Genomic DNA, 20,821 nt, shown 5'->3' on the forward strand with positions numbered 1-20,821 from the left:
GGGTTTGGGCCAATGGAGCTCCAATAAGGGTCGGACTCTGGGAGAGAAGCCATCATCAACGATATGATAAATAAATAATGAGCAAGACTTTTCCCAACACCCCCTCCTCCTAAAATATAATACAACTACTCCACTTTGGCCATGTAACTATAGAAATGCTTTACAGTATGAAGAAGAAGACATGGCAATGTTCTCTTACCTCAACATGTCCACTCTTTTCAGGTTCTTGTTGATCCACCTATAATATTATAAACAGAATATGTATTTTATACACTTGTGTCCCCTGGTATCAGACAGATAGCAATACTCAAGTGATTAGTTATTAGTCAAAATCCATTAGATTTACTGGAGCAGCAAGACATATACTGAGAAGACCCAGCACCAAAGCTAGTGTCCTCATGTTGTTTCTTCAGTGAGTTTGTTCTGTGAGAAGCACAATGACATACAGACTTACTGACAATGATCTGTTGTTGATTACTATACACCTTTACGATTTTGTGAGAAGTATATATGAAAAGTAATTTATAGAGAAGATAGGGTATCTTACCTCTGCTGGATAAGTTAGCTGCATAATTACCTGGATATCAACAACAGTATGTTTGAGTCTTCTCAACATAAGTCAATATAAATGCTTCAGTGGCACAATAACATCCAATCAGCTGCGACCCCAACCTCATCAGGAATGATGGTTTCACTAACCACAGCACAACAGTGTGATGAAACACTAAACCGATCGATGTAATAAACAAAAGACAAATAAAGTGTACACATAAAGTATAATATCTTCTCCTCACAGCTTAATGATTTGAGGTTATTGTTTGTAATCCTGTCATTACCAAAATATTGAATCTCAGTATGGAGTTAATATGGGCTACAGTTGTTCCTCTATATCAGTGGTTCCCAACCTTTTTCGGTTACTGTACCACCAAGTACATTTTGCTCTGCCCAGAGTACCCCTGAAGTACCCCCTCATGTGCATTTGACCAGGAAGCCTATGGTCTCATGAGTCTTCTCAAGGAGCCCCTGTGGATAGGCCAAGTACTCCCAAGGGTCCTAGTACCCCTGGTTGGGAAACACTGCTCTATTGGGAATCCAATGGTGTCTACTCTATAGGATTAGCTAAATATTTTTAGCATAAAGCACTTGGTAAAAGATTATGAGGGCTTTGAGGGGTATGATTAGAGGTTCGATAAAAGCAGAATAGTATACTTGTACTATATTGAAAAATAGAAACCACTATGAAATCCACCAACATGATCCAATCCAAATGTCAACATTTATAATGAAACATATAAAGCCGCTACCTAGACATTATGAAAGTGAGGTGGACTTCAAACCAACCTCATTTATTTTTTCCACAATCCCACATTACAATTGAACCCACCAGAATCAAGTCTAGACTTTACCATCACAGCATTGCTCCACCCTTTCTATGATACGCTCACCTCAGAAAATACATCAATACTGTGTGTTATTACATGTCCTACACTATTGGAAACCCCCCAAAAAACAATTAACATTTCAAAAACATGAATCAAGGGGAGACATCTTTAATTTCATAATAACTGATCAGTGACTCATATTGAATTAAACGATGGTGGGACTTTGTTTTTGTGGTGAAACTAATTAAACAGATAACAGGGCAGTGATCTGATTGAATAGCTCAGAATAGGTGAACCATTTATATAAGCCCACTAAGATGTCAAATTGGAACTTCAAGTTGTAGGATACACAGTCATCTAACGGTAAGCTTGGATTCATACTCTTTGAACATTTTGTAGATTAACTTTATTCATTGTAAATGGCATGTCAGGTAATTCTGTCAGGTAATTGTGATAGGTGAGTTGAAGGAGTCAGGCGCAGGAGGGTAAATCACAGAATAACAGGATTTATTCCGGAAAACAGAGTTACGCAGTAATGCGTCAAAACAGTCCAGTGCGCAAAACAGGCGCACTGGAACCAATGAGGCACACGGGAAATTAACTATACGATACAAAATACAAGGAGCTCCACCGAGATACACGATCCTCACAATAAACAATCACACACAAAGACAAGGGGGCAGAGGGAACACTTATACGGGTACTAATGAGGAGATATGAACCAGGTGTGTGTAATGAACAAGACAAAACCAATGGAATGATGAAATGAGGAGCGGCAGTGGCTAGAAGGCCAGTGACGACGAACGCCGAAGCCTGCCCGAACAAGGAGAGGTGGCAGCTTCGGAGGGAGTCGTGACAGTACCCCCACCCCCTTGACGAGCAGCTCCAGCAGCGCGCCAACACCTGCCTCGGGGACGGCAAGGAGGACGTGGAGCAGGGCGAGACGGATGGCGACGGTGGAAATCCCGCAATAGGGAGGGATCGAGGATATCCCTCACCGGAACCCAGCACCACTCTTCCGGACCGTACCCCTCCCACTCCATGAGGTACTGAAGGGCCCCCACCCAACGCCTCGAATTCAGGATGGAAAGGACAGAGTATGTTGGGGCCCACTCGATGTCCAGAGGGGGCGGAGTAACCTCCCACACCTCAGACTCCTGGAGCGGACCAGCCACCACCGGCCTGAGGAGAGACACATGAAATGAGGGGTTAATACGATAATCTGGAGGGAGTAATAACCTATATGTCACCTCGTTTATCCTCCTGAGGACTGAACGGCCCCACAAACCACGGGCTCAGCTTCCGGCAGGGCAGGCGGAGGGGCAGATTCCGGGTCGAGAGCCAGACCTGATCACCTGATACCAAGACCGTGGCCTCACTGCGGTGGCGGTCAGCTTTGGCCTTCTGGCGACGCACGGCGCACTCGAGTTGGACGTGAGCAGCGTTCCACATCTCCTTCGCGCACCGAAACCAGTCATCCACCGCAGGAGCTTCGGTCTGGCTCTGATGTCACGGTGCCAGAACCGGCTGATAACCTAAAACACATTGAAAGGGCGATAGGTTAGTGCAGGAGTGGCGAAGAGAGTTCTGAGCATATTCTGCCCATGGCAAGAACACTGACCACTCCCCCGGCCGGTCCTGGCAGTAGGACTGCAGGAACCTACTCACATCCTGATTCACCCGTTCCACCTGCCCATTACTCTCGGGGTGAAAACCAGAGGTCAGGCTGACCGAGACCCCCAAACGTTCCATGAACGCCTTCCAGACCCTGGATGTAAACTGGGGACCCCGGTCAGACACTATGTCCTCTGGCACCCCGTAGTGCCGGAAGACATGAGTAAACAGGGCCTCCGCAGTCTGCAGGGCCATGGGGAGACTGGACAGAGGAAGGAGGCGGCAGGTTTTTGAAAAGCGGTCCACAACGACCAGGATGGTGGTGTTACCCTGAGAGAGGGGAAGATCAGTGAGAAAGTCAATACACAGGTGGGACCATGGCCATTGTGGAACTGGTAAGGGCTGTAACTTACCCTCTGGGAGGTGCCTAGGTGCCTTACTCTGGGCGCACACCGAGCAGGAGGAGACATACACCCTCACGTCCTTAGCCAAGGTAGGCCACCAGTACTTTCCGGTCAGGCAGCGCACTGTACGCTGGAGGGGGACATGTGTGCCCAATAGATCAGACGGTCACAGACAAGAGACGGCACGTACTGCAGCCCAGCGGGACACTGAGGTGGAGATGGATCTGTGCGTAACACCCGCTCTATGTCCGTGTCCATCGCCCATACTACCGGCGCCACAATACAGGAGGCCGGGAGTATGGGGGTGTTGTCTATGGGCCTCTCCTCTGTGTCGTACAGCCGTGACAGTGTGTCTGCCTTCACGTTCTTCGTACCCGGGATGTATGATAGAGTAAAACCAAACCGGGTGAAGAATAGGGCCCACCTGGCCTTGCGAGGGTTCAGCCTCCTCGCTGCCTTAGCAACACTCTTAGCCTTAGCAACTCTATGGGAGCCTATGTGTCCACACACTATCCATACCTCAGTGGCACCAACATGCCTCCCTTTGTTATCAACCTTGGGTCTGGGAAGAAACTCTCATAAAGATAGATGATTGGTGTAGCATCTCTTTAGAAACACACGGTCCGAAGGGATTGGAGTTCACTTTGTAGTGCTGATCTCGGTTTTATTTATCAGTATCTCATTTAGAATGCTCAACTGTTTTTGTTGTAAGGCAATATCCCTGAATCTCTCTCCCTGAGTTTTGTATCCTCAAAATATATAAAAGAAGAGTAATCTGTTAAGTAAAATAAGTATGAATTGAAAATATATCCCCCGCATTTGAGTGTATGATTTTGTAATGCTATGCATTGTACGTCTCTGTGTTACTGTGTTTCTGTGTAACAAGAGGGTGTAGAATCACAGAGCATCAATATTACACTATATCTTAACATTGTATTAACCCCTGGCCAATCATTGTGTTGATCTTAACATGTCATTAGTTGTTTGTACATCTAATCAGGATTTCCTTCATGATTGTAATCTTCAATCATCATCTATAGATGTAGGCTACTACAGATTTCAACCCGCAGACTAAATTAAACAAAATGGAGGATAATATTGTGTTTTTACCCAAATATGATCTATTATTTTGACAAGATAGCCGAGTGACCGCTCTAACAATGGAAATGTCCTCAGTTATTGAAGGCAGGCGAGGTTAGGTGGGACCATTCTAGCCAATGAGTGGGCAGATATGCGTGAACAACAGGCATAGCTAAGTGTTTTACTCAAATATCAGTACATTGTAACAGCCTAAACATTACGAAACCTCTATTTGATCAAATAAGCGTAATGTAATTCAACACTCTCTCATAGACCATACACAAAAGGGCTTATCTCACGTGGACAGATTTTGGGCAGAGTAAATCCTCTCACTTCGCCTCTTCCTCTCTGTTTTACCTTAGACTTACTAGTACATTACCATACTGTGAACCACCCTGGATGCAACAGGTTGGGCAAGATTAAACTTGTTAGTCAATGTATCTGACATTATAAAATGAAATTGCTCAACCAACCATGATTCTTCATTACATAGATTTCCCTAGATCTTTTAAGCTCTATTTTAGATTGCTACCTTTTTGACTGCTCCTTGCATGAGATTATGGGAAGATTACAGCAACTATGACTGGACTTAATTGACTATTAGTCATTCAGTCTCAATACAATACATGTTTTTATGGTTGACAGGATACTGACAAGGCATGTCAGTTCAACGTCTAGTTTTGATTTACATTTGGTTGAGTTGTCCTAATGTTTTGTACACTCAGTGTATATCAGCCTCATTTGAGTGTATGATTTTGTTACGCTATACGTGTGTGTGTGTAGTCAGAGGGTCTGTAGGACCACCAAGCAACCACAGCATTACCCTGTATCATGTTTTCCTAGCCCCAACCCTGGCCTAGCATTGAGTTGATCTGATGTCATCAGTTGTTTGTTCGGATTCAATTATTGATTAGTACTCCAGATTTCAACGCACAGACCAAATCAAACAAAATGGAGGAGAATATTGTTGTGTGCTTACCACATTATCATACTGAGTATCACATTGGATGCATGTCACAATCGTTGAGAGACAGGTCAGACCAAGGTGCAGCGCGGTATGCGTACATGTTTATTAATAAGGATAGACACTAGACAAAATCAACGAAAACGTGAAGTCCTATGGGCTATACACGAAACAAGCCAAAAAGGAACACAAACAAGATCCCACAACCCAGGCAGAAAAACTGGCTGCCTAAGTATGATCCCCAATCAGAGACAACGAGCGACAGCTGCTGGGAACCACACCCGGCCAAACATAGATATACAAAACATAGAGTTTCACACCCTGACCAAACTACCTAGAGAATAACAGTCTCTCCAGGTCAGGGCGTGACAGTACCCCCCCCCCCCCCCCCAAAGGTGCGTACTCCGGCCGCACCAACCTGACTCATTAGGGTAGGGTCCGCATTCAGCCGCGGAGGCAGCTCCGGGCGTGACGACCTCTCCCTCTCTGCCTCCCCGTTGCACCCCTGGTCTGGTCTGGACCTCGGTGCGATGCTTCCCCTCTCCTTCCTCCCACAATGCACCAAGCCCTGTCTGGACCCTGGTGTGGGAGGCCCCGAACCTGGAGAGGGGCTGACGTCTGGGCCTGGATCAGCAATCCTCTCGCAATGCACCAAGCCCTGTCTGGACCCTGGTGTGGGAGACCCCGACCCTGGAGAGGGACCGACGTCAGGGCCTGGAGTGGAGCCGCTGATCGGAGCTGAACTGGACCCCGGTGGAGCAGACTGCTCTGGCTCCGGAGTGGAGCCGCTGACCGGAGCTGGAATAGGCACCGGTGGAGTGGAGCCGCTGACCGGAGCTAGACTGGGCACCGGACTGGATACGCGCACCACTGGTTTGGTGCGGAGAGCAGGTACGGGGCGTACTGGACTGTGGAGGCGCACTGGAGGTCTGGAGCGTAGAGCTGGCACAACCCGTCCTGGCTGGATGCCCACTTCCACACAGTACGTGCGTGGCGTTAGCACAGGACGCACTGGGCTGTGCACGCGCACTGGCGACACAGTACGTAGAACCGGCGCAGGATATGCTGGACCGAGGAGGCGTACTGGAGACCAGGGTCCTCTACCAGCCAATATCTCCTCCCAAGTCCAAAATGACTTCCCCACCTGTGTCCAGGGTGTCTGCTGCTCCTGGGCACGCTGCTTGGTCCGTTTTTGGTGGGATCTTCTGTCACGATCGTTGCGAGACGGGTCAGACCAAGGTGCAGCGTGGTATGCGTACATGTTTATTAATAAGGATAAACACTAGTCAAAATCAACTAAACAAGCCAAACATGAACACAAACAAGATCCCACAACCCAGGCAGGAAAACTGGCTGCCTAAGTATGGTCCCCAATCAGAGACAACGAGCGACAGCTGCCTCTGATTGGGAACCACACCCGGCCAAACATAGAAATACAAAACATAGAGTTTCACACCCTGACCAAACTACCAAGAGAATAACAGTCAGGGCGTGACAATGCAACAGTCAGGTTGGGCAAGATTGAACTTTTTAGACAATCTTACAAAATCAAATTGCTCAACCAACCATGATTCAAATGTACATTAGTAAGAGGTTTGAACTATTAGTGAATTTATAGATACAGGACAGCTACCTAACTACCTTATTTGGCAGCAATACACATTATGATCTTGTTGCCATTTACAGGTAGGCCTACAATTTTTACTTTTTCTGAAACTATAACTGTACTTAATTGACCATTCAGTCATCAGTCTCTATCACACAACAAATTCGTTTGATTATAGTTGACAGGATATTTTAATATGCCATTTAGCAGACGCTTTTATCCAAAGCGACTTACAGTCATGTGCGCATACATTTTTACGTATGGGTGGTCCCGGGGATCGAACCCACTACCCTGGCGTTAGAAGCGCCATGCTCTACCAATTGAGCTACAGAGGACCACAAACAAATATTGCTACAGAGGATATGACAAACAAATATGTTTCATTGTCACACATACCAGGGTGCAGTGAAATGTGTTGTTTTATTATCATCACTAGTTTGAGCTAGTTAAGAACCTTCAGGCTGGAACCTGACAAATCAAATAGTTGAAACTATGTCAAATAAAACCACAGTGTTGTTTTTAGCAAATATATAAATCCTTCTAGTGACAGACATGGTAGCAGCTTTTCCCATTTTCAGTTGTTTCAACACATTGGATCTCTTCAACATAGGCGGGGCTGCCTAGCTGATTTATTATGTTGTTTACACTGGTGTTTTTTCCATTTTGGAGTTCAGAGAGGAACATTTTCAGTGATGAAATGACAGACGGGTGTTACACACAGTCAGAAAGCCTATCCTACTGTATTCGGAAATGTCCGGCCAAGTCATCCTCCTGCAACATTCCTAGGATTAGATAGCTGCCCAACCCTTGGTTTACTCATTGGCACTGGCTATATTAGCACCAGTTTTGGATGTCTGTCCATTTTATGGTCTCCTCCACAGTAGGCTCATACAGGACAGGAACTCAGAACATAATTGTAAAAGAGATGGAGCTACTGAGGACTGCACTTCTTGTTGTGTTTATCACAACAGCATTCACAAAACCGGTAAGTGGGTGAACATTTGATATTTTCCTTCTTTTTCCAGAATTAGTAGTAGTAGTGGCTAGGGGCGCAACTTTCCCTGGGAAATTGAATCCCCCCCCCCCCCCCCCCCCAGTTTTATAATTTTATAATTGGAATGTGATACAGAACGAGGAAAAGGTGTGCTTTAGGACCATGCGGACGAGTCCGAGCGGTCGGGTAGGCTGTTTGGAGTGTTTATCTGACTGGATATAAGAAAGAAATAAAAAACTATTATGTCCCCCCCACTTCTAAAACCAAAGTTGCGCCCCTGTTAGTGGCTATCATTACAGTATTTTCAGGTGCTGTTGTCTTGTGTTTTGTTCACTCCACAGTTTGGCAGGCCTGGACACCACAATGGCCATAAAGCATCAAATTCATTGCAATGGTTGAAATGGTATGAGCGGGGCCACTCTTCTGAGGATGTCATCAGACACAGAAATGAAAGAGGCCTTGAATCACCAAAGTTATTTGATTCTTCAGAATCAATGGAGTCTTCCTCGGAATCCAATGAATCTTCAGAATCCAACCAGTCCTCGGAATCCAACGAGTCCTCAGAATCTGATCAATCAAGTTCAGAGGAGATCTTCCCTGAGAGGACGACACCTGTACCAACTGCTTCAACCACAGTGAACCCACCCACTGCTGCCATGTCAACTATCCCACCAGTGACAGAAATGTCCACGAATGGGCCAATCATCAATGAAACAACACCTTCACCAGGGGACATTACTGCATGTGTCACTGAGGACATTATAACTCCCACTCCAGCGACTCCCCCTCCAGAAACTCCCCCTCCAGTCACAGAGAACAGAGGAGACAGTCTTTAAATGTTTATACATATTAGTCAGAATTCAAACAAAATTATTCCAAAGAATTTATATCATTGTTTGTTTTATGGACCATTTACTTGAAGAATATATTTAAACCTTTGAATGCATTTATAGCTTTTGTTATCAGCTTCAGAATAGTACTATAGGTAAATTCCCAAATGGAAAAGGATAATGAAAAACAAATAAGAATCTTGTATGGCAAAATAAGATTTTTTATCTGGTAAGATTTTGTATGTTTTGTCAGTACATGTCAGTAGTGTATTTGTATGTCTTAACTTATATTACTAATATGACATACACAATTCACTACATGATTGTGGTGAATTTTCTACATCAGGGGTCTCCAACCTTTTCTAGTATGAGAGCAACTTTCTTTTATAGCTTTCAAATAGGCACATTCTTCTCTTTTCCTCCACCCTGCAATTCTTTCCTAGGTCCTTGGTGTACAACATATGTTTTCTGTCAATATACCAGGTAAAAGAATGGTTAATAAACAACTCTAAAGGAGCTCCATAAAATGCTATTTCGTATTTTCCTGAATTCTGTTTTCTCTGTTAGTTTTTTCCTAGTTTGGGATTTCCTTCATTTTTTAAAACTTTCAATATTACAATTATTTATAGAGAAACAACGAACATTGATGTTCTGAGTCCATAACAATTCTTAAATCACATTAGAAGATCATTTTTTAGTTATAAAAACAACAAACAAATTTCGATTTTTTGTGTAATTACCCTTTAGTTGCGCAACTAGCAAGAGTTGGGATATTGGGAGAGCTGGAAGAGAACGGGCCTAAGGTATTCTGGGCAGAGCAACATTTTGAGCCAGGCTCCTTTCACGAGATCGTAGACGCACAGTTCTTTTTAAAGGGCTCCGAAGTTTATCAACAAATATTCAACCAGGAGACAATTGAACTTTGCTATTGGGGGGTTCCCCAGGTAGCGAGGGGAATGGCGTCCCTTGAGAGGGCAAGAACGAGATGTCTGTCAGGAGAAGTACAATATAATCATAGGAGCCGTATACTTGGAATACAGAGTAGAAATGGAGGGAAAAAGAGAGGCAGAGGAGTTCGAAGAGAAAGAGGGAGGAAGAGGGTGAGCTTAAGAATGGTGGAAAAAAGGGAGATGGTTTGTTAAAGAAGAATGGTAGAAAGTGTTAGAAGAGTGAGCTGTACGCCGGATCGAAGACAGGAGGAGAAATGGAAGTGAGTGAGGGCGAATTATCGGAGGTGGTAGGTGTGGTGAAGTTCTCGGAGCCCGAGGCTTGCACCGAGGGTCAGTCAGTGGCGACCCGTCATTCAGGGCAGGTGGGGCAGAGCGTAAGGGTTGGTAATGTTCTCTAGTTGATCCCTGATTATAATATCTTATGTTTCACCGAGTCGTGGCTGAACGACGACACGGATAATGTAGAGCTGGCGAGATTTTCCATGCATCGGCAGGACAGAGAAGCTACGTCTGGTAAGACGAGGGGCGGGGGTGTGTGTCTATTTGTCAATAACAGCTGGTGCGCAATGTCTAATATTAAAGAAGTCTTGAGGTATTGCTCGCCTGAGGTAGAGTACCTTATGATAAGCAGTAGACCACACTATCTACCAAGAGAGTTCTCATCTATATTATACGTAGCTGTCTATTTACTACCACAAACCTATGCTGGCACTAAGACCGCACTCAACGAGCTGTATAAGGCCATAAGCAAACAAGAAAATACTAATCCAGAAGCGGCGCTCCTAGTGGCCGGGGACTTTTAATGCAGGCAAACTTAAATCCGTTTTGCCTAATTTCTACCAGCATATCACATGTGCAACCAGAGGGAAAAAAACACTGGACCACCTTTACTCCACACACAGAGACGCATACACATCTCTCCCTCGCAAATCTGACCATAATTCTATACTCCTGATTCCTGCTTACAAGCAAAAACTAAAGCAGGAAGTACCAGTGACTCGTTCAATACGGAAGTGGTCAGATGATGTGGATACTACGCTACAGGACTGTTTTGCTAGCACAGACTGGAATATGTTCCGGGATTCATCCAATGGTATGGAGTAGTATACCACCTCAGTCATCGGCTTCATAAATAAGTGCATCGACGACGTCGTCCCCAGAGTGACCGTATGTACATATCCCAGCCAGAATCCATGGATTACAGGCAACATCCGCATCGAGCTAAAGGCTAGAGCTGCCGCTTTCAAGGAGCAGGACACTAATCCGGACGCTTATAAGAAATCCCTCTACGCCCTCAGACGAACCATCAAACAGGTAAACCATCAATACAGGATTCAGATTGAATCCTACTACACTGGCTCTGATGCTCATCGGATGTGGCAGGGCTTGAAAACTATTACTGTCTACGAAGGGAAACGCGTGCTGCCCAGTGACTTGAGCCTACCAGACGAGTTAAATGCCTTTCATGCTCGCTTTGAGGCAAGCAACACTGAAGCATGCATGAGAGCACCAGCTGTTCCGGACAACTGTGTGATAACGCTCTCGGTAGCTGATGTGAGCAAGACCTTTAAACAGGTCAACATTCACAAAGCTGCGGGGCCAGACGGAATACCAGGACGTGTACTCAAAGCAAGCGCGGACCAACTGGCAAGTGTCTTCACTGACATTTTCAACCTCTCCCTGACTGAGTCTGTAATACCTACATGTTTCAAGCAGACCACCATGGTCCCTGTGCCCAAGGAAGTGAAGGTAACCTGCCTAAATGATTACCGTAGCACTCACGTCTGTAGCCATGAAGTACTTTGAAAGGCTGGTCATGGCTCACATCAACAGCATCATCCCGGATACCATAGACCCACTCCAATTCGCATACCGCCCCAACAGATCCACAGATGACGCAATCTCATTCGCACGCCACACTGCCCTTTCCTATCTGGACAAAAGGAACACCTATGTGAGAATGCTGTTCATTGACTACAGCTCAGCGTTCAACACCATAGTGCCCACAAAGCTCATCACGAAGCTAATGATCCTGGGACTAAACACCTCCCTCTGCAACTGGATCCTGGACATCCTGACTTGCCGCCCCCAGGTGGTAAGGGTAGGCAACAACACGTCTGCCACTCAGATCCTCAACACTGGGGACCTCCGTGGTGCGTGCTTATTCCCCTCCTGTACTCCATGTTCACCTACAGCTGCGTGGCCAAACACGACTCCAACACCATCATTAAGTTTGCTGATGACACAACAGTGGTAGGCCTGATCACCGACAATGATGAGACAGCCTACAGGGAGGAGGTCAGAGACCTGGCAGTGCGGTGCCAGGAAAACAACCTTTCCCTCAATGTGAGCAAGACAAAGGAGCTGATCGTGGACTACAGGAAAAGGCGGGCCGAACAGGCCCTCATTAACATCAACAGGGCTGTAGTGCAGCAGGTCGAGAGTTTCAAGTTCCTTCGTGTACACATCACCAACGAACTATCATGGTCCAAACACACCAAGACAGTCGTGAAGGGCACGACAACACCTTTTCCCCCTCAGGAGACTAAAAAGATTTGGCATGGGTCCCCAGATCCTCAAATTATTTTATTGTGTTACTTTTTATAATTGTTTTATAAAATGTTTTGTTTTTTCTTTTTTTAACTTTAGTTTATTTGGTCAATATTTTCTTAACTGTAAGTAAGCATTTCAGGGTAAGGTCTACACCTGTTGTATTCGGCACATGTGACAAATAAAGTTTGATTTGATTTGATTGGGTAATGTTCTCTGGTTGTGCCGTGATTGGCTCAGTGTTCTGTCACTCATGGGGACACTACATCACTGCCAAATCTAAGGGTAGACCTTGAATATTCAAGCCCATTGGGTGCTGCCATAGAGTTACATTAGAAGTGCCCAACCAAGAAGGCTCAAGGTCATTGGCCACAGATAAAATGACGTCAAATCACATTATATCTACAGTAGCTTTGATTGGACTGATCATGTCAACATCATACTTTCAAAATCTTAGCTAGCCAGCTAGCAGTCATCATCATGAATCAAGTCGACAATCTACTGGCAAATGCTTTTTCCTTGTCATATGAAGAGAAATAATGAAGAGAAATTATAGATAAAACGTATCGGTTCTCATCGGCCATTGGACCTAAACATTACACAACAAGTTGGAAATCGCAAATTCAACAATGAGTGGTTGGGAAGGAATAAGTGGCTAACTGCAAAGCAATCACTAGCCTGCTATTCATTGGAGTGAGTTTGTGGTTCCAAGTATGGGTTTAAGGGTCTCTTTTCCAAGCTTAAAAGGATAAACATTCTACATTGGCCATGTTGTCAATCCAGCATGACTTCTGCTGCGCTCAAAACAACTGGAAACTCAGAACTGGGAAATATGACTTCAGTGAGTTCAAGACAACTGGGAGCTCTGAAGAAAAAACTAGCTTTGACTGGGAAAATACGTTTTGAACGGTCATCCAACTCAGAATTGCAAGTCGGGAACTCGGGCCTCTTTCTAGAGCTCTGACCTGAAGATCACAGACGTTATCATGATTCGACCTTGTTTTTTTCAGTGTTCCCAGTTGTCTTGAAAGCACCATAAATCCAGAGAATGCCAGACTTTGATGACAAAATTTGCCCACGAAGGACCGCCACGCCATCTTCCTGTTCAAATGAGCACAGCACAACAAGGTGAGTCCAAAAATGTCTTGTATGCTGCTACATAAATTATGTAATATGCCAGGGAGATATGTACAGTATACTGTAGCTAAGAAAGTAACACTAAGTGTATGTTGTGTAGTAAGCTGTTAGTAGCCCATGTGCCTCACTCTAATAATTTGGTCCCTTTCCCCCCTCTTAATTTCGCCTACTGTTCTGATTTGGTGGTGCACAGGTAGCCTATAGCCTGTTTTAGAGAAATGTAATCATCGAAAATTTCATTGTCTGCTTTATTTATCCTACGGTTCTGACTTGGTGTACAGGGAGAATACTGTAAGAACGGCCCATGTTCTGAATTCTGTCGCTGTACATTTCAAAAGTGCTGAACAAATAGTTATATTGACTACCTCCATCCTAGCTCGCTCATTAATGTCTTAATCGAAATTACGGATTGCCTCTGATCCGCTCGTCGTCCCCTTATGCCATAGTTTGTACATCTCAATTGTCAGTACAGTGCCATGCAAAAGTATTCATCCCCCTTGGCGTTTTTCCTATTTTGTTGCATTACAACCTGTAATTTAAATGGCTTTTTATTTGGATTTCATGTAATGGACATACACAAAATAGTCCAAATTGGTGAAGTGAAATGAAAAAAATTACAGAAAAGTGGTGCGTGCATATGTTTCACCCCCTTTGCTATGAAGCCCCTAAATAAGATCTGGTGCAACCAATTACCTTCAGAAGTCACATAATTAGTTAAATAAAGTCCACATGTGTGCAATCTAAGTGTCACATGATCTGTCACATGATCTCAGTATATATACACCTGTTCTGAAAGGCCCCAGAGTCTGCAGCGCAACTAAGCAAGGGGCACCACCAAGCAAGCGGCACCATGAAGACCAAGGAGCTCTCCAAACAGGTCAGCGACAAAGTTGTGGAGAAGTACAGATCAGGGTTGGGTTATAAAAATATATCCAAAACTTTGAACATCCCACAGAGCACCATTAAATCCATTATTAAAAAATTGAAAGAATATGGCACCACAACAAACCTGCCAAGAGAGGGCTGCCCACCAAAACTCACAGACCAGGCAAGGAGGGCATTAATCAGAGAGGTAACAAAGAGACCAAAAATAACCCTGAAGGAGCTGCAAAGCTCCACAGCGGAGATTGGAGTATCTGTCCATAGGACCACTTTAAGCCATACACTCCACAGAGCTGGGCTTTACAGAAGAGTGGCCAGAAAAAAAGCCATTGCTTAAAGAAAAAAATAAGCAAACACGTTTGGTGTTCGCCAAAAGGCATGTGGGAGACTCCCCAAACATATGGAAGAAGGTACTCTGGTCAGATGAGACTAAAATTGAGCTTTTTGGCCATCAAGGAAAACCCTATGTCTGGCGCAAACCCAACACCTCTCATCACCCTGAGAACACCATGAAGCATGGTGGTAGCAGCATCATTGTCAGAGTGTTGAGTGTGGATGTAGTGCAGGAATCAAGCGCAGGGACAAGGAGGTTCTTCAACGGACTTTAGTAGATATATGTAACCCAACACGGGAAATGAGTCGCCAACCCAACCGGGCGGCACGAACAATTACGCACAACACACAGTGCGGAAAAACAAGAAAAGGCGCACGCAGTGCGAACTCTCGAAAATACTAAATAAACGAGAGAGAGAACTACTCGGAGGCAAACTGACAATAACAATCACGCATAACACCTGCCCCAAACAAACCAACTAAATAAGGAGAATAATCAAGACACAAATAAGGGACAGGTGTTATGCACAGACAAAACCAAAAGAACAAAAAACATCGAACGGTGGCAGCTAGTACTCCGGAGACGACGACCGCCGAAGTCCGCCCGAACAAGGAAGAGGAGCAGCCTCGGCCGAAACCGTGACAGTACCCCCCCCTTGACGCGCGGCTCCAGCCGTGCGCCGACCCGGAGCTCGAGGACGACCCGGACGACGCGGAGCAGGGCGCGCAGGATGACCCCGATGGAAATCGGTCAGTAGGGACTGGTCTAGCACGTCCCTCCTTGGCACCCAGCACCGCTCCTCCGGACCGTACCCCTCCCACTCCACGAGATATTGAAGACCCCCCATCCGGCGTCTAGAATCCAGAATGGACCTCACGGTGTACGCCGGAGCCCCCTCGATGTCCAACGGGGGCGGAGGAGTCTCCTCAATCTCAAAGTCCTGGAGTGGACCAGCTACCACCGGCCTGAGGAGAGACACATGGAACGAGGGGTTAATATTTTTGTAGTCAACAGGTAGTTCTAACCTATAACTCACCTCGTTCAATCTCCTCAGGACTTTAAACGGCCCCACAAACCGCCGACCCAGCTTCCGGCAGGGCAGGCGGAGGGGCAGGTTTCTGGTTGAGAGCCAGACTCGATCTCCAGGTGCGTACACTGGCCCCTCACTGCGGTGTAGGTCGGCGCTCGTCTTCTGTCGACGTATGGCACGCTGCAGATGGACGTGTGCAGCGTCCCACGTCTCCTCCGAGCGCCTTACCCACTCATCCACAGCGGGGGCCTCGATCTGGCTCTCATGCCATGGTGCCAGCACCGGCTGGTACCCCAACACACACTGAAACGGGGTTAGTTGGGTGGAGGAGTGGCGAAGAGAGTTCTGTGCCATCTCCGCCCAGGGCACATATCTCGCCCACTCCTCCGGCCGGCCCTGACAGTATGACCTCAGAAACCTACCCACATCCTGGTTGACACGTTCAACCTGCCCATTACTTTCCGGGTGGTAACCCGAGGTAAGGCTTACCGACACCCCCAACCGTTCCATAAATGCCCTCCACACTCTCGAGGTGAACTGGGGGCCTCGGTCAGACACTATATCCTCGGGTACCCCGTAATGCCGGAAGACATGGGTGAACAGAGCCTCCGCGGTCTGCAGGGCAGTGGGTAGACCCGGCATGGGAAGGAGACGACAGGCCTTCGAGAACCTATCCACAACGACCAGGATGGTAGTGTTTCCCTGTGAGGGGGGAAGGTCGGTAACAAAATCCACCGAGAGGTGGGACCAGGGTCGTTGTGGAATAGGCAGGGGTTGTAACTTACCCCTGGGCAAATGTCTGGGCGCCTTACACTGGGCACACACCGAACAGGAGGAAACATAAATCCTCACATCCCTAGCTAACGTTGGCCACCAGTACTTCGTGCTAAGGCAGTGCACTGTCCGGCCGATACCCGGATGACCAGAGGAGGGAGACGTGTGAGCCCAACAAATGAGGCGATCGCGTATCTCGAGCGGAACGTACGTCCGACCCACAGGACACTGAGGAGGACTCGGGTCGGTGCGTAACGCCCGCTCGATCTCACCATCAACCTCCCACACCACCGGAGCAACCAGACAAGACTCCGGTAGTATGGGCGTGAACTCAACTGACCTCTCCTCCGCGTCATACCGCCGGGACAGAGCATCTGCCTTCCCGTTCTGGGACCCAGGGATGTATGTGATCTTAAACACAAACCGGGCCAGGAACATAGTCCAACGAGCCTGGCGAGGATTCAGTCTCCTAGCTGCCCGGATGTACTCCAGGTTACGATGGTCAGTTTGAATGAGGAAAGGGTGTTGAGCCCCCTCGAGCCAATGCCGCCACACCTTTAGGGCCTGTACCACGGCTAACAGCTCCCTGTCCCCTACGTCATAATTCCGCTCCGCCGGACTGAGCTTCTTAGAGTAGAACGCACAGGGACGGAGTTTAGGTGGAGTACCAGAACGCTGGGAAAGAACGGCCCCTATTCCGGCCTCTGACGCGTCCACCTCTACTTGGAACGGTAAAGAGGGATCCGGATGCGCCAACACCGGCGCCGAGGTAAACAGGTCCTTCAGTCTCCCAAATGCCCTGTCCGCCTCAGCTGACCACCGCAAGCGCACCGGACCCCCCTTTAACAGAGACGTTATGGGAGCTGCCACCTGTCCAAAACCCCGGATAAACCTCCGGTAGTAATTCGCAAAACCCAAGAACCGTTGCACCTCCTTCACAGTGGTTGGGGTTTGCCAATTACGCACAGCTGACACCCGGTCTACCTCCATCTTCACCCCTGACGCAGATAACTGGTAACCCAGAAAGGAGACCGACTTCTGAAAAAACAGACATTTCTCTGCCTTGACATATAGGTCATGCTCCAACAGCCTCCGCAATACTCGGCGCACCAGGGCTACATGCTCAGCACGGGTAGGACTATACACCAGAATGTCGTCGATGTACACAACCACTCCCTGTCCCTGCATGTCCCGGAAAATCTCATCAACGAAGGATTGGAAGACTGAGGGAGCATTCATCAACCCATATGGCATGACTAGATACTCGTAGTGCCCTGAAGTCGTGCTAAACGCTGTCTTCCATTCATCGCCCTTACGGATGCGCACCAAGTTATATGCGCTCCTAAGATCCAATTTTGTAAAGAACCGCGCGCCGTGCAGTGACTCCGTCATAGTCGCAATCAGAGGAAGTGGATAGCTGTACTTCACTGTGATCTGATTGAGACCGCGGTAATCAATACACGGCCGCAGACCTCCATCCTTCTTCTTCACAAAAAAGAAACTTGAGGAAACGGGTGAAACGGAGGGCCGTATGTACCCCTGTCTAAGAGACTCAGAGATGTACGTCTCCATCGATTTTTTCTCCTCTTGAGACAAGGGATACACATGGCTCCGCGGGAGAGCTGCGCCTGACTGGAGATCTATCGCACAATCCCCCCGTCTATGAGGCGGCAGCTGCGCAGCCCTAGTCTTACTGAACGCCAGTGCCAAATCCTCATACTCGGGGGGAATCTGCAGTGCTGGCATTAGATTCGGACTCTCCACCGAGGTCGCCCCTATGGAAACACCCAGACACCGCCCCTCACATTGAGCAGACCACCCTTTAAGAGCTTTCTCTCGCCACCCAATAATAGGGTCATGAGTCATCAACCAGGGAAGACCCAGCACCACCGGATACGCAGGAGAGTCAATCAGATAAAGCTGAATACTCTCCTCATGACCCTCCTGCGCCATCATCTGAAGTGGTGCTGTGACCTCCCTAATCAACCCAGACCCTAACGGACGGCTATCTAGGGCATGGACGGGGAAAGGCTTATCAACAGGAAGGAGGGGAATCCCTAACTCTAAACAGAACTGGCGATCTATAAAATTCCCAGCTGCGCCTGAATCTACCAGCGCCTTATGCTGGGAACGAGGTGCAACCTGTGGGAAACAAACAGGCAAGGTTAGGTGCGCGACAGAAAGCTCTGGGTAAGCAGGGCGCCTACTCACCTGGGGGGACCCCCCAATGCTAGACCTGCCATCTCCTCCCCTGGAGGACCCGCCCCAGCACCTAGCCGCAGTGTGCCCTCCACGACCACAGTTGGTGCAAGGGCCGGGCCCCCTCGGGCTCCTCCTCCTGCGTTCCCTAGCGCCAGCACCTCCGAGCTCCATAGGGCTAGGCTCAGAGGTGCTGGAGAGTGGAATGGGCAGACCCCCCCCTCCGGGACGCCCACGGGTGGCGAGCAGGGTATCCAGCCGGATGGCCATGTCGACCAGCTGGTCGAACGTCAACGACGTGTCCCTGCACGCCAACTCTCGCTGGACGTCCTCCCGGAGGCTGCAGCGGAAATGGTCGATATGGGCCCGCTCATTCCACCCTGCGTCAGCCGCTAGGGTCCGGAACTCCAAGGCAAAGTCCTGTGCGCTCCTCATCCCCTGTCGGAGGTAGAACAGACGCTCCCCCGCCGCCTTCCCCTCTGGTGGATGGTCGAATACAGCACGGAAGCGGCGGGAGAACTCCGCATAGTTCGTGGTTGCGGCGTCCATTCTCCTCCACTCGGCGTTGGCCCACTCCAACGCCTTGCCGGTGAGACAGGAGATGAGGGCTGAGACGCTCTCGTGTCCCGAGGGCGCCGGGTGGACGGTGGCGAGGTAGAGCTCCACCTGCAGCAGGAACCCTTGACACCCGGCGGTGGAGCCGTCGTACGCCCTCGGGAGCGAGAGCCGAATCCCACTGGGTTCCGGAGATGTACCCGGAGGGCTGACCGCTGGAGCTGGGTCGGTGGTTGGAGGTGTGGGCACCCCGCTGGTCTCCCATCGGTGTAGGGTGGTCATCACCCTATCCAGGGCGTGACACACCTGGTTCATACGGTCCTCCTGACCACGAAGCCGTTCGTCCAGATCGGCGGTCGGCGCGGTCGCTCCTGCTGATTCCATGAGGATGCGTGATTCTGTCAGAGTGTTGAGTGTGGATGTAGTGCAGGAATCAAGCGCAGGGACAAGGAGGTTCTTCAACGGACTTTAGTAGATATATGTAACCCAACACGGGAAATGAGTCGCCAACCCAACCGGGCGGCACGAACAATTACGCACAACACACAGTGCGGAAAAACAAGAAAAGGCGCACGCAGTGCGAACTCTCGAAAATACTAAATAAACGAGAGAGAGAACTACTCGGAGGCAAACTGACAATAACAATCACGCATAACACCTGCCCCAAACAAACCAACTAAATAAGGAGAATAATCAAGACACAAATAAGGGACAGGTGTTATGCACAGACAAAACCAAAAGAACAAAAAACATCGAACGGTGGCAGCTAGTACTCCGGAGACGACGACCGCCGAAGTCCGCCCGAACAAGGAAGAGGAGCAGCCTCGGCCGAAACCGTGACAATCATGCTGTGGGGATGTTTTTCATCGGCAGGGACTGGGAAGCTGGTCAGAAATGAAGGAATGATGGATGGCGCTAAATACAGGGAAATTCTTGAGGGAAACCTGTTTCAGTCTTCCAGAGATTTGAGACTGGGACGGAGGTTCACCTTCCAGCAGGACAATGACCCTAAGCATACTGCTAAAGCAACACTTGAGTGGTTTAAGGCGAAACATTTAAATGTCTTGGAATGGCCTAGTCAAAGCCCAGACCTCAATTTGTGGTATGACTTAAAGATTGCTGTACACCAGTGGAACCCATCCAACTTGAAGGAGCTGGAGCAGTTTTGCCTTGAAGAATGGGCAAAAATCAGAGTGGCTAGATGTGCCAAGATAATAGAGAGACATGCCCCAAGAGACTTGCAGCTGTAATTGCTGCAAAAGGTGGCTCTACAAAGTCTTGACTTTGGGGGGGGTGAATAGTTATGCACGCTCAAGTTTTCTGTTTTTTTTTCTTATTATTTATTGTTTGTTTCACAATAAAAAATATTTTGCATCTTCAAAGTGGTAGGCATGTTGTGTAAATCAAATGATACAACCCTCCCAAAAATCTATTTTAATTCCAGGTTGTAAGGCAACAATGAAAAATGCCAATGGGGGTGAATAATTTCGCAAGCCACTGTAGAAACCACATTCGTTTAAGCAAGTCAGCCATATC

Source organism: Coregonus lavaretus, assembly GCF_964263955.1.
Source record: "Coregonus lavaretus genome assembly, chromosome: 4".
Lineage (NCBI taxonomy): Eukaryota > Metazoa > Chordata > Actinopteri > Salmoniformes > Salmonidae > Coregonus > Coregonus lavaretus.